This window comes from Pseudophryne corroboree, chromosome 2 (genome assembly GCF_028390025.1).
Source record: "Pseudophryne corroboree isolate aPseCor3 chromosome 2, aPseCor3.hap2, whole genome shotgun sequence".
NCBI classification, from domain to species: domain Eukaryota; kingdom Metazoa; phylum Chordata; class Amphibia; order Anura; family Myobatrachidae; genus Pseudophryne; species Pseudophryne corroboree.
In genome coordinates this window covers 906,306,337-906,321,053 of record NC_086445.1, presented here as the reverse complement: position 1 = coordinate 906,321,053, position 14,717 = coordinate 906,306,337, and the positions used below count along the sequence as shown (strand labels likewise).

General features: G+C 47.9%; 1 protein-coding gene across 3 annotated transcripts in view; it reads left to right on the top strand.

Moving 5' to 3' along the window:
- The window catches only part of LOC135050001 (uncharacterized), a 186,890-nt gene that overhangs the window by 171,414 nt on the left and 759 nt on the right, over positions 1–14,717 (top strand). The window lies entirely within an intron of this gene.

The window sequence follows — 14,717 nt, the reverse complement described above, 5'->3', positions numbered from 1 at the left end:
CCTAATACAACCCTCCATTATGTGCATGCAATGCAAATAAGGCCAAAGTATAGAAATAAAATATCACTTAGCTTCCTGTGTATGATCCTTTGCGACCGGGCTCTGCGTCGACCAGGAGTTGACTGCCGTAATGTTCTCTCCGCGTCGGGAAGAGAATAATATTCGGACTCCTTGAGAGGATCGAAAACCAACTCGTCACGGCCAATCTAGAGCTTAAATCAACAGAGCGATCAGCACATGAGAAGAATACCATTATCTTAGCATTCATGGATATACACAATAAAACACACATATCCTAACCATGCATATATAAATATATATCTACATTATATATACACATATATATATATATACATATAGATATAACCTATACGCAAGTGGATTGTCCAGACTAGTCAGGTCCCAGCAATGTGTTGTGAATGTGTATGACCATGTACGGACGTGCCCCCGATGTGGATCTACCAGGAACGTTATGGTCGACAGAAACTGAGTAAATGTCGACAGCAAGGAGTAGTAAGCGGGCCAAAAATAATAATCTTAGAACCCCGAGGGGTCTGAGGGAAGTATACATATACAATATCAATAACACTCCCCCCATATATATATACACACACACACATACATACACACACACACCAATACAGGTACAAGGCAATAACAGCCTGTTAATTTTTCTACCCAGGAAATACCGTTGATGCCGACAGGGCATCCATCAACAACTGTGTCTCCCCTAGCGCGTTGACTTGTTTTCAAGCACACAAAACCAACCTGCTAATACTTAATTTTTTTGAATCAAGTACCGCCAAGCGTCGGCGAAGCCGACAGTTATCCCCACAGCAGCTTGTGACAAAGCCCTAACACCTGTCGACATATGTCGACTAACCAATAGTGGGTAAAAAACCGGGAAACAGTGAGTTTATGTATCACAACAAGGATTATGCGTCCATTATTAAACATAATGCTATATGACACCCATATAGCATTAAACACTCTGTGCCCCCCCCTCCTTCTTACTATACAGTAGATCCTGGTGGGGACCTGAGGAAAATGGCGGACTCCTCTGTGAGGGCTAAGCTCCGCCACCTCCCGGCGCGCTTATGCCCGCTCAAATATATAAATATATAACCCCCTAAAAACTAGCTGGGGACCCTATATACAGGGGGTAACCCCCTGTATAACTTACTTTTTGTCCCAACGCAGCCCAGGGCGCCCCTCCTGCACCCACGGAAGCCGTTGGTGTGTGGGAGCTATGGACCGCAGCGTGCACGCTGCGGTCTCCCGGCGGGGCGAAGACACCCGGTGTCCGGGCATGTTCCCCCGCCCGGGATCCTTTTATCACTGCCGCCCACGGCGCTCCCCCACAGCGCCCTGCACCCTGGAGGCCGACGGAGAGCGGGAGCAGAGAGCGCAGCGCTACCGCTGCCTCTCCCTCCCGTTCGCGGCGCACTGGCAGGGGCCGAAGCATGTGTGTCCCCCCCCCCCCCCGTCAGTGATTACATTTTTTGAATTGCTGCCCAGGGCGCTCCCCCCCAGCGCCCTGCAGGCCCGGTGGAGTGCGGGAGCCGGGAGCGCAGTGCTACCGCTGCTACTCCCTCCCGTTCACGGCGCACTGGGCACCGAAGTATGTCCCCCCCGCAAGTGATAGTACAGATATTATATGCTGCCCAGGGCGCTCCCTGCAAGTGATAGAAAACGCGGGAGCCGGGAGCGCTGCTGTTACATCAGTTACTAAAGTCTTCTGCCGTCACTGAAGTCTTCTTTTCTTCCAATACTCACGCGGCTTCTTTCTTCTGGCTTTTGTGAGGGGATTGACGGCGTGGCTCCAGGAACAAGCAGCTAGGCGCACCAAGTGATCGAACCCTCTGGAGCTAATGGTGTCCAGTAGCCGAGAAGCAGAGCCTTTAAACTAAGAAGAAGTAGGTCTGCTTCTCTCCCCTCACTCCCACGATGCAGGGAGCCTGTAGCCAGCAGGTCTGCCTGAAAATAAAAAACCTAACAACAAAGTCTTTAGAGAAACTCAGGAGAGCTCCCCTAGTGTGTGACCCATCACTCCTGGGCACAAAGTCTAACTGAGGTCTGGAGGAGGCACATAGAGGGAGGAGCCAGTTCACACCCAGTTTAAGTCTTTATAGTGTGCACAGGCTCCTGCGGATCAGTCTATACCCCATGGTCCTTTTGGAGTCCCCAGCATCCTCTAGGACGTATGAGAAAGAGGGATTTTTGTTTGCTTACCGTAAAATCTCTCTCCGAGTCCATCTGGGGGACGCTGCGCCGTTACTTGTGGGTTAGAGGTGTGTGGTAGTGGAGTTTGGCACAGAATCTATCAAAAGCTGACTCCTCCCCCCTCTAACCCCTCCCATCTCCTTCCTGCTCAGCCATATTCAGTTAACGTTTAGCCAAGCCAAAGGAGATAGATCAGAACAAAAAAAAAACAACCAATTAAACCAGACAAAACCATGGGAGGGATCGCAGCGTCCCCCAGATGGACTCAGAGAAAGAGATTTTACGGTAAGTAAACAAAAATTCCTATTTCTCTGTCCTCCATCTGAGGGACGCTGCGCCATTACTTGTGGGATTTCCCAAAGCAAGCTAATGAGAGGAGGGAGACGCTGACTGCATAGCAGTCTGTAAAATACGACGCCCAATCGAGGCAGTCTCCAAACCAAAAGTATGAAAACGGTAAAACTTTGCTCAATAGATGCACCACCGCGAACAGCCCAAGAGGCTCCAACAGCTCTAGTCGAATGAGCCCTAATGGAGTCCGGAACTGAAACATTCGAAGACACGTAAGCCTGTCTGATGGCCGAAGTTAACCAACGGGCCACAGTGTTCTTGGATGCCGGCCAACCTCGTTTTGGAGCATCAATCAAAACCAGTAAGGTATCCGTACGACGAAACGACTCCGTACGATCCAAATAAATACGTATGGCCCGAACAACATCCAGGAGGGCCAATTTAGAGTTCTCTCCAGGAGAAGACGACGGAGTAAAAGCCGGAAGAACAATGTCCTGATTTAAATGGAATGCTAAAACAACCTTTGGAAGGAAAGAAGGTTTAGTCCGCAGAACCACCCGGTTCTCATGAAACACTAACAAGGGCGGCCTGCAAGAAAGAGCCGCCAACTCAGACACTCGTCTAGCTGAGGTAATAGCCAAAAGAAAAACAACTTTTTGCGTTAGATAACGTAGTTCCACAGATTCCAAAGGTTCAAATGGAGAGTTTTGAAGAGCCGTAAGTACTAAGTTTAAATCCCAGGGAGGAACCAGAGGAACAAAAAGGTGGTTGAATTCGAAGTACTCCCTGCAGGAATGTTTGAACCTTTGGAATGATCGCTAGTTTCTTTTGAAAAAGAACAGACAAGGCTGAAACCTGACCCTTCAGGGAAGAAAGCCTCAGGCCTTTGTCAAGACCCTCCTGGAGGAAAGAGAGCAGACGAGGAAGTCTAAATAAATGCGGAGTCAAACCCCGTTTTTCGCACCAAGCAATGTAAATACGCCATACCCTATGGTAAATGCCAGAAGTCACCGGTTTTCTAGCCCGAATCATCGTCTGAACAACCGAACGAGAAAGACCTTTTGCTTTCAAAATGTTGGATTCAAGAACCAAGCCGTCAAAGCCAGCCGATTTAAATCTGGGTGGCGACAAGGTCCTTGAAGAAGAAGATCTGGTCGCAGAGGGAGGCGAAAGGGGTCTCCGACGACCATGCTGCGTAGAAGAGTGTACCACTGTCGGCGCGGCCAATCTGGAGCCACCAGAATCATTGCGAGACCTTCTCGCCGAATGCGTTGAAGTAGACGTGGAAGCAATGGAATTGGTGGGAACACGTAACCCAGCTGAAACTGCCACGGAGCTGTTAGAGCATCGATCAGAAGTGCTTGAGGATCCTGAGTCCTTGATCCATAATGAGGAAGTTTTTTGTTGAGCCGGGACGCCATCAGGTCTACGTCTGGCATTCCCCAGCGGTCCACTAGAGAGAGAAACACTTCCTGGTGAAGTTCCCATTCTCCCGGATGAATCGTGTGACGACTCAAAAAATCTGCTTCCCAGTTCTCGACACCTGGAATGTGAATTGCTGAAATCACGGGAATCCAACGTTCTGCCCACGTGAGAATCTGAGCGACTTCTCTCATTGTGGACCAGCTGCGAGTTCCTCCGTTTGTTGATGTAAGCCACTGCCGTGGCATTGTCGGACTGCACCCGAACTGGATGACCTTGTACCATGGTTTGAATCTGAATGAGTGCATACCGGATCGCCCTCAATTCCAGAATGTTGATCTGTAATTTTGACTCCCGATTGTTCCAGCGCCCCTGGAAATGATGAGTCTGGAACACTGCTCCCCAACCGCTGAGGCTTGCGTCCGTGGTGACCATCATCCAAGACCAGACTGTGAACGGCGCACCCTTCCTCAAATTGTGACTGTGAAGCCACCAGTGGAGCGACTGACGAGTCTTTTCCGACAAGCGGATCAACTGCAATTCGAGACGTGGATCCGTCCGAGCCCAACAGCTGAGAATCTGAGCTTGAAGAGGTCAGGCATGAAATCTGGCGTAAGGGACTGCCTCGAATGAGGACACCATCTTGCCCAGTACCTGCATGCATCTGAGGACCGACACTACCGGTAAGTGTAACAGGGTCCGGATTCTGGACTGCAAATCCTGAATCTTGTCCGTAGGAAGAAACACCTTCCGGCTGTTGGTGTCGAATAAAAGTCCCAGAAAAACCATTTTCTGTGAAGGGAGTAATGACGATTTTGGAAAGTTGATTATCCACCCAAACGACTGTAGGGTCTCTTTCGTTAGACGCAGGTTCTGAGTGAGACTCTCCGCTGACGGGGCCTTGATCAACAGGTCGTCCAAGTATGGAGTGATGTTGACCCCTTGGCAACGGAGAACTGCGACGACATGACCCATGACCTTTGTATAAACCCGGGGAGCCGTAGAGAGACCAAAGGGAAGGGCCCGAAACTGAAAATGCCACGGACCGACTGCAAATCTCAGAAGAGATTGATGTCCTACCCAAATCGGGACATGTAAGTAGGCATCTTTTATGTCTATTGAAGCCAAATATACCCCTGGCTCCATGGCTGCGATAATTGAGCGAATGGATTCCATCCTGAATTTTTGGGATGAGAGGTACGGGTTGAGAGCTTTTAGATTCAGAATTGGTCGAAACGAACCATCCGGCTTGTCTACGAGAAAAAGACCTGAGTAAAAGCCCCGACCTCTTTGAGGAGATGGAACCGGAAGGATTACTACATTTTGTAATAAGGTTGTTGTTGCCTGAAGGAGAGCTTGACGTCTGGAGGGATCGTCTGGGAGAGGTGTGACGAGTAGTCGGGTTGGGACTGTCTCTTCGAAGTCCAACATATATCCTCTGGAAATGACCCCAATTACCCACCGATCTGGTTTCGATAGGAGCCACACTTCCCTGAACTGAAGTTAACGAGCCCCAACCTTCATTGATCCCTCCGGAAGACCTGAAGCGTCATGCCTCAGGCTTTTCGGCAGGCTTACTGGCCGGTCTGCGAGTAGCCTGAGATCCTCTACCTCTGAATGATCCCCTTCATGGAAATCTGGAAAGGTACGAAAGGATTGGAAGCTACCTCTGCCCTGCGTACGAAAGGACCGAAATCTTGTAGGCTTTGGTTTGTGAGGAGCAGATGGAAGAAAAGGGCTCTTTCCTCCAGTAGTATCTGAAATAATCTTCTTTAACTCCGAGCCAAAAAGAAACTCGCCTTCAAAAGGAACTGCCGTCAGGGTCTGCTTTGAGTCCGAATCAGCATTCCAAAACCTAAGCCAAAGAGACCGTCTTGCGGATACTGTCAAGGCAGAAACACGGGACTGTAGCGCCACAGAATCTAAGGCCTCACCCACATAAGTAAGAGCCTCCGAAATCTGTTCTGCTAATTGAATGGCTTCCGACGGATCGTCCGCCTGCATCCCAGATACAACCTGTGCAAGCCATTCATCCACGGCTTTAAGCACCCAGGCACCCGCCAAGAACTGGACGGAGAGAGACACCTGATAAAGAAAACAGATTTTAGTAATGCTTCTAGCTTCCTATCGGTAGGGTCTTTTAAAGTCACAGACTGTACCGAAGGAATAACCGTAGCTTTTGCCAAATGTGAAATAGGAGCGTCTACCTTTGGGGCCGTCTCCCAAAATTTTGTATCTTCCTCCGTAAAAGGATATAGAAATTTTAATTTTTTAGGAGCCTGGAAACGAGAATCCGGTTTTAGCCAGGGTTCTTTTAAAATATCCGCAAAGTGAGAGTAAGAAGGAAAGGCAGTAACCTGTCTCTTCTGTCGTTTGAAGAAGGGAGAAGAAGTCTCGGCCACTGCCGCATCCTGAATATTAAGTGTCTGACGAATGGCTTCTATTAGTAATCTAACACCTGAACTAGTAGATAACTCCTCATCTTCCCAAGCTGAAATTCCGTCCCATTCAGGATCCACCTCCCCTTCCTCCAATGGAGATGTCAGAGCATCCAACTCCTCTCCCGGAAACGTTATAGCGGGTAACGGCTGCGGTCGCTTAGTAGCAGCCGAACTGCTGGCAGAATTTACAAACTTATTTAAAGACTGAGTTAAATCAGTAAGACACTTTCCCATATTCTGGACCCACAGTGGCTCCACCTGAGTCTGAGCCAATTCTGCCTCTGACCTAGACTGACGCAAATCTGAATTTGCATCCACCATGTTCTTGACCCAAGGGGGCATAGACTGATCTGTGGAGCTGCCCTGCTGACCTGCCACTGATGCACCAGAGCACGAAGTACAGAGGGTACCTGCGTCAGCACTACCATTAGCCAGCTTTGTGCCACACTGTGAACAGGAAAAATAAACCACTGAGGTCGTTTTTCCCTTTGTAGGTTTGTCCGGTTTACTGGCCATTTCCTACTCTGATTATGTACTATAATGTTCTAGCCCAGTGTTCTAGTAATCTTTAGTGTCCCCACTAAGATCCCCCACTAGAATTAGCCTACCATATACTTGCAGTTTGTATGTGTAAAGACAAAACCTCCTTGTTCCGTGACTGTAGCACAGCGTCCCCCCGTCTGCAGGCAGAGAAGATGGCGCCAGTAATCTGTACAGCAGCGCGCGCGGGCAGATCTGGGCGGGAAGACGGCCCTGCATGCCTGACGTAACTGCTGTCTCTATTCACCGGCGAAACATGAAGTTCGGCTCCCGCACGCCGCTACACACAGCGGCTGTCGCGGTAGCTCAGTATTGGTCCCAGGGAGTGTTAACACTCTCCCGGACCTGACCACTGTACTCCAATACCCTTCAGTCACTCTCACTGAGGAAACATCACTGACACGGCGGGCAGTTGGCCAGCGGATGGTCGCGTGCCCGGGAAGGGGGGGGGGGGGGGCTAGGTACTTGAGAATAAGCATAAAAAAAAAAAAATCTAAAGGAGAAACAAAAACTGTGTCTGTACTCCACAGGCACAAAACTAAAACTGAATATGGCTGAGCAGGAAGGAGATGGGAGGGGTTAGAGGGGGGAGGAGTCAGCTTTTGATAGATTCTGTGCCAAACTCCACTACCACACACCTCTAACCCACAAGTAACGGCGCAGCGTCCCCCAGATGGAGGACAAAGAAATGTAATTTTTTTTTTTTAAACCAAGGCAGTCTAAGGACTCCCTTGCTACCATCACACACACACTGTTTAAGCCATGGCTGACCGATAAACCCATCAGATCCATCAAGAGAGATTCAAAATAGATCTTACTTGCACCTCTCTATGGGCTTGCATGACATCAGTGGGAGGTCACGATTTCCTGTAACTAATGGAGGACTCAACATTTACCAATTAATAGCTTAACCCAGTGGTTCCCAAACTGTGTGCCGTGGCACCCTGGGGTGCCGCGAGGCACTTGCAGGGGTGCCTCAGGTTGGTTGTCAAGGACCAATTCAAACTATTTATTGTCAATTTAATAGGCAAAACCAGTGCTGGTGGCTGCCAATTAAATAATATGTGGACATACAGAAGCAAATCTTGTCCCTCACCACACAACTGACCCTAAGGATCACATAAAAATAATTTACTTAATCTAATATTTTTTTCTAAATTTCTCAATATGAAACTTGTGGCCTAGGGGTGCCGTGAAAAAAAAATCTGACACTCCAGGGTGCCGTGACTCACAAAAGTTTGGGAACCACTGGCTTAACCTATATGCTGCAAGACCATAAATGTTTTCAAACATTAAAAACACAATCCATAATAAAACCTGGATCAGACTCTTCATGACCCTGGAAACTACCAAGTCGCTCATTCATGCCATCATCTCCTGGCTGGACTACTGTAACCTTATTCTCTGGTCCTCCGCTTTCCCACCTTTTCCCCTCTTAAATCTATACTCAAGGCTGCTGCTTGCTTCCTATAGCTCCGAATTCTGATTCAACCATCTCATTCATTGGAATGCTTTAGTATATAGTTAAAGTTTCACCCCCCTCCTACCTAATCAATCCATCCTCTTTGAAAAAATAGGATTTTGGTACTTACCAGGTAAATCCTTTTCTTTGAATCCATAGGGGGCACTGGAGTACTCTTGGGATATGGACGGCTTCTGTAGGAACAGCACTGAATATTTAAATTTAGAACACTCCACCCCTCCATATCCCCGAGTACCTCAGTGTTTTTTACTGAGCCGAACAGGAACTATAGAGAGGTTGACAATGGAGTATTACATATAACATAACGGACAATAACGAAGTTGACACATAACGTTACTGACAACTAAACAGTTGACACCATAACCAGCACTTGATAATTTGAACCAGTCGGTGAGAGTGTGTTACCATAAGATCCTCAGAACTTACCACAAACCAGGTAAAACTGCTCTGGGTGGGCGTCCAGTGCCCCCTATGGATTCAAAGAAAAGGATTTACCTGGTAAGTACCAAAATCCTATTTTCTTTTTCATCCACTAGGGGTCACTGGAGTACTCTTGGGACGTACCAAAGCTTCCCCCGTGGGCGGGAGATCTGTTTGGCACCTGTAACACTAGGCGGCCAAAGCTAGATGCTGATGCCGCAAACGTATCAAACTTGTAAAAGCGCACAAACGTGTGCACTGAAGACCATGTAGCCGCACGGCAAAGCTGCGTCGTAGAAGCTCCCCGACCAGCTGCCCATGAAGTTCCCACAGAATGTGTGGAATGAGCGGTTACTGATGTAGGCGGCTGTAACCTAGCATGAAGGTAAGCCTGACGTATGGTCAGTTTTATCCATCTGGATAAGGTTTGTTTAGACGCTGGCCAACCCATCTTGGCAGCATCATAGAGTACAAACAACGTATCCGTTTTACGAACTGAAGACGTTCGGGATACATAAACGCGTAATGCGCGTACCACATCCAGAGTTCCAGAATGTGCTGTCAACACAGGAACTACTATTGGTTGATTGATGTGAAAAGATGACACTACCTTTGGTAAGAAAGCGGGATTCGTCTGAAGTTCCGCTCTGTCATCATGAAACACCAAATACGGTGGCTTGCATGACAAGGCACCCAAATCTGAAACACGCCTTGCCGAAGCTAAGGCTAGAAGAAAAATTGTTTTCCAAGTGAGAAACTTTATATCCACTTGCTGTAAGGGTTCAAAATATGAAGACTGTAAGAAATCTAAAACCAGATTCAAGTCCCATGGCGCTGTAGGTGGAATGAATGGAGGCTGAACTCTGAGGACACCTTGGAAAAAAGTGTGTATAGACGGCAATAGAGCCAATCGTCTTTGAAAGTAAATTGACAAAGCAGATACCTGCACCTTTAGTGTAGATAAACGCAGTCCTCCATCTAAACCCGTCTGTAGAAATAACAAAAGGTGGGATAACTTGAAAGATGATGTCGGAAACTTCCGAGCTTCACACCAACCTATATAGGTACGCCATATTCTGTAATAATGAGCTGCCGTAACCGGCTTCCTAGCTCGTAACATGGTTCGTATAACCGATTCTGGGATGCCCTCTCTTCTGGACACATACTGGAGCGTTTGGTGATTGTGGCGAGACGCCATCAGGTCCACCTGAGGATAACCCCATCGCTGAACCAACATGTGAAACGCTTCTGGATTTAATGCCCATTCTCCTGGATGAAAATCCCGACGACTGAGATAATCCGCTTCCCAGTTGTCCACTCCCGGAATGAACACGGCCGACAATATCACCTGGTGGTATTCCGCCCAATTGAGGATTCGAGCTACTTCCCGCATTGCCATGCGGCTTCTCGTTCCTCCTTGTTTGTTGATGTATGCGACCGCCGTCGCATTGTCTGACTGCACTTGGACAGGCTGAGCGCGAAGCATGTGCACTGCTTGTCGTAGCGCATTGTAAACTGCGCTGAGTTCCAGGACATTTATAGACAGCAATCTTTCGTGATCCGCCCAGAGACCCTGGAGCTGACAATTTTGAATTACCGCTCCCCAACCTCTGAGATTGGCGTCCGTAGTTAGAATTATCCAATTCCAGCCTCCGAACCGTCTTCCTGCGGTTAAATTGTGTTCCTTGAGCCACCAGAGCAGAGACACTCTTGCCCTTGGCGACAACCTCACCCTGTGGTGAATCTGCAGATGCGAGCCCGACCACTGGGCGAGCACATTCAGTTGAAATGGACGCGAATGAAATCTTCCGAACTGAAGCGCTTCGAAAGCTGCCACCATTGTGCCTAAGAGGCGAATGCACAAGTGTACAGACACTGTGCGTGGCTTGAGCACTTAACTGTACTAGATGGCGTAGAACTTGTACTTTCTGTTGTGGTAGGTAAATTCTTTGATTGACCGTATCGAGAATCATACCTAGGAATTGAAGGCGTTGAGACGGAATTAGATGTGATTTCTTGAAATTGACAATCCAACCGTGGTGAACCAGTACATCGTACGTTAGCAGCGCATGTTGGAGAAGCATCTGTTGAGACGGAGCTTTGATGAGCAGATCGTCTAAATACGGAACTATTGTCACTCCCAGGGATCTGAGATGAGCTATCATCACAGACATCACTTTGGTGAATACCCGAGGCGCTGACGACAGGCCAAACGGTAGAGCCTGAAACTGGTAATGGTTCTGGCGTATTGCAAACCGTAAGAATTTCTGATGAGGCTGCCAAATTGGAATGTGTAAGTACGCATCCTTGAGATCTAGCGCAATCAAATTCCTTTGGCTCTAAACCCGCAATCACCGAACGCAGAGACTCCATCTTGAATCTGTAGTAAGTTACGTACTGATTGAGACCCTTTAAGTTAAATATTGGTCTGACTGAGCCATCCGGCTTCGGTACCACAAACAGACTGGAATAATAACCCTGACCCTGCTGATGTACAGGGACCAGAATCAAAACTGCTGAATCTAGTAGGGACTGAATGGCAATTTGCAGAACCGCCCTCTTGTCGTCCGACAGAGGAAATCCTGTCTTGAAAAACCGCAGAGGCGGAAGACAGTCGAACTCTATTTTGTAACCATTTAACACTAAATTGCGTATCCACCCATCCGCGGATGTGTGGAACCACGCCAAATGGAACGTCTGAAGGCGTGCTCCCACAATCGGAGAACCGAGATGGGCTGGTAGCCAGTCATGCCACTGGTTTGTCGGTAACCTTAGCGCCCTGGCGAATTGTGTTGGTTTGTTGGAAACCACGTCCACGTCTAGCAGGCGTGGCTGTTCCTCTGCCACGTCCTCGAAAGGACTGAGGTCTAAAGGATTTGAACGAAGGTCCAGCGTACCTCCTTGATACCGGTGGAGGCAATGGTAAGAAAACAGACTTACCTCCCGTAGCCTCAGCAATCCATGCGTCCAATTCAGGACCAAACAACTTCTTGCCATCGTAAGGCAACGCCTCTATACCTCGTTTGACCTCTGCCTCCGCATGATAAGCACGCAGCCAGAGTGATCTTCGTGCCGTAACTAGCGACAATGAAATACGAGAAGTGAGTTGACAGACGTCAGTAGACGCTGTACAGAGATACTCTACAGCCTCACTCATTTGATTTGCAAGAAGTATCAGGTTTTCGTCATGTAAAGCAGATTTGAGTTCTGTAATCCATATTATGAGCGCCTTAGTGACCCAGATGCCAACCAATCCAGGTCTCAGCATCACACCTGCTGCTACATACATGGACTTTAGCATAGTTTCTATCTTGCGATCTGAAGGGTCTTTAAGCGTAGTAGCTGCTGGCACTGGTATGGTTAATTTCTTGGTAAGCTTCGACACTGACGAATCAACTATTGGTGGATTCTCCCATGTACATGTTACAGAGTCTGGAAACGGGTAACTAGACTTAAATCTGCGAGGTATAGAAAACCGTTTATCTGGATTCTGTCGTGTTTCTACTAACATCTGATTCAGAGATTCCGAGACAGGAAAACTTATTGGAGTTTTTTGTCGTTTAGTAAATACGACCTGATCATTTGTGAGAGGCTCCTCAGTTTCAGTAAACTTCAGAGACTGACGTACCGCTCTGATGAGATCATCAATGCCGGAACTGTTAAAATCCTCACCATCTGACTCCACTTCGCCCTCATCACCCTCATCTTGTTCCGTGAGATCTGGCATGGAATCGTCAGAATGCAACATAGCAGAAACCGGAAAATCATAAGACATATGAAATTTATCCCGTTTACCCAAAATGGATTTGGACCTTACGCAAGGCTGAGACGCCTCCGGTAGTTCTGGCGGTCTCACCCTAGACTCAGATCTTGCCGTTTCCCGCTCCTGTCGAGCAGCGGTCAATTCTGATTGTAACCTATCCAGTACATTTACTAACATTTCCCACGGAGGGTTCGGTGAGGAAATTGGCAGTAAAACTGGAGCAGAAATCGTATTCTGAACCGAATCCACAAAACATACTGTACATGTGGTAGATCCATCCGGTAACACACTGCTACAGACTTTGCAATTATGCTTTTTAGTTTTTGCTGGTGCCTTACTCATTATGGCGACAGACAATACAATACACAAAAAACAGACACTTGCACGACTCAGTAAAATAGTAGTAAGGTGTCTCTGTGTGTATGTATATATATATATCTGGCCAAGTGCAGTACACGTGGCCAGTACTATGAAATGTGATCCCAAATTCCCACTAACACCCCTGCACCTCCGGTGGAGTAGAGATGTAGTACTGGAACGTTCTGGAATCACAGCAGGAAGACACAGGAAGCATGGTTAAAATGGCTGCCATGCTTAACTTATAATCACAGTGCAGGCTATTGTATTCATACTGATATTATAAACCGGCTGTGTAACCATCCCTGTTAGTAAAACACACATACATATACACACACACACACACATACATACACATACATACATACACATACATACACATACATACACACACATACACACACATACACACACATACATACATATACATACACATACATACATACACATACATATATATATATGTGTATCATATAGGACCGGCACTCACCTCTCATGAACACTTTGCTCCGGTGCCCTCTTGAAATAATCAATAATCCAAAAATTCCATATATACAGCGGCACTCAGACTTATGGTAAGTGAAAAAATGTGCAAAATTTAATTCATATTACAAACTGGTCAGGCCAACGTTTCGGGGCACACCCGCCCCTTTGTCAAGGTGAACCAAAAGTTGGTTCACCTTGACAAAGGGGCGGGTGTGCCCCGAAACGTTGGCCTGACCAGTTTGTAATATGAATTAAATTTTGCACATTTTTTCACTTACCATAAGTCTGAGTGCCGCTGTATATATGGAATTTTTGGATTATATATATATATATATATATATATATATATATATATATATATATATATATATATATTTCACTGCTGATGTTGCTGCTGTACCTCTCGCACCTCGCACCCCCCCCCCCCCCCGCGTCTGCTCCGTTGTGAATGCAGTGCGGGCCGGCCAGCGAGTTCGTGGGGCCGCCAGCAGGACTTGGAAGCGGGACGGGGAGCGCGCTGTGAAGCGCTATGATGAACAATCGGCGGGCGGAGCAGCGGACGGCTTCTGAGAAGCGGCGGCCGGAGCAGCGGTGGGGCTATGAGAAGTGAGAGGTGGCGGCCGGAGCAGCGGGCGGGCTATTAGACACGGCGGCCGGAGCAGCGGCGGCTCCGTCAGCAGAGGGAACCCAGCGCCTTCCCCACACCTCGGGGCGGCAGCGGAAGCTGACCGCCCCGCTCACATACCTGCACTTCTTGTGATGAAGCTCCGACGGGGCTTCTCAGTAAGCGCCGGCCAGCCTGCAGGAGAGCTGTGTGTGTGGCTGTGAGGGTGCTCTTTTAGAGAGGACCGACACGCCCCTGCTGCTATCAGCAGCTTGCACTATCCCTGACCCTGCCTGTTGGAAGGGGGAAAGGGATGTGTATAAATAGAAAAATAAAAATGAAATATTCAAAGTAACTGTGGACCCAGCCACAAACGAACTGTTGCTATCGAGCACAGAAAAAACACTGAGGTACTCGGGGATATGGAGGGGTGGAGTGTTCTAAATTTAAATATTCAGTGCTGTTCCTACGGAAGCCGTCCATATCCCAAGAGTACTCCAGTGACCCCTAGTGGATGAAAAAGAAAGTCCATTGCATCATCACTGATTACCTCCTACAACATCCAAGACTTCTCCTGTGTAGCTCCCCTCCTGTGGAGCTCACTCCCCCATCCTATAAGGATGTCTTCCAGCCTACAGTCTTTCAAACATGCCCTTAAAATACACCTGTTCATAAACACCTACCAGC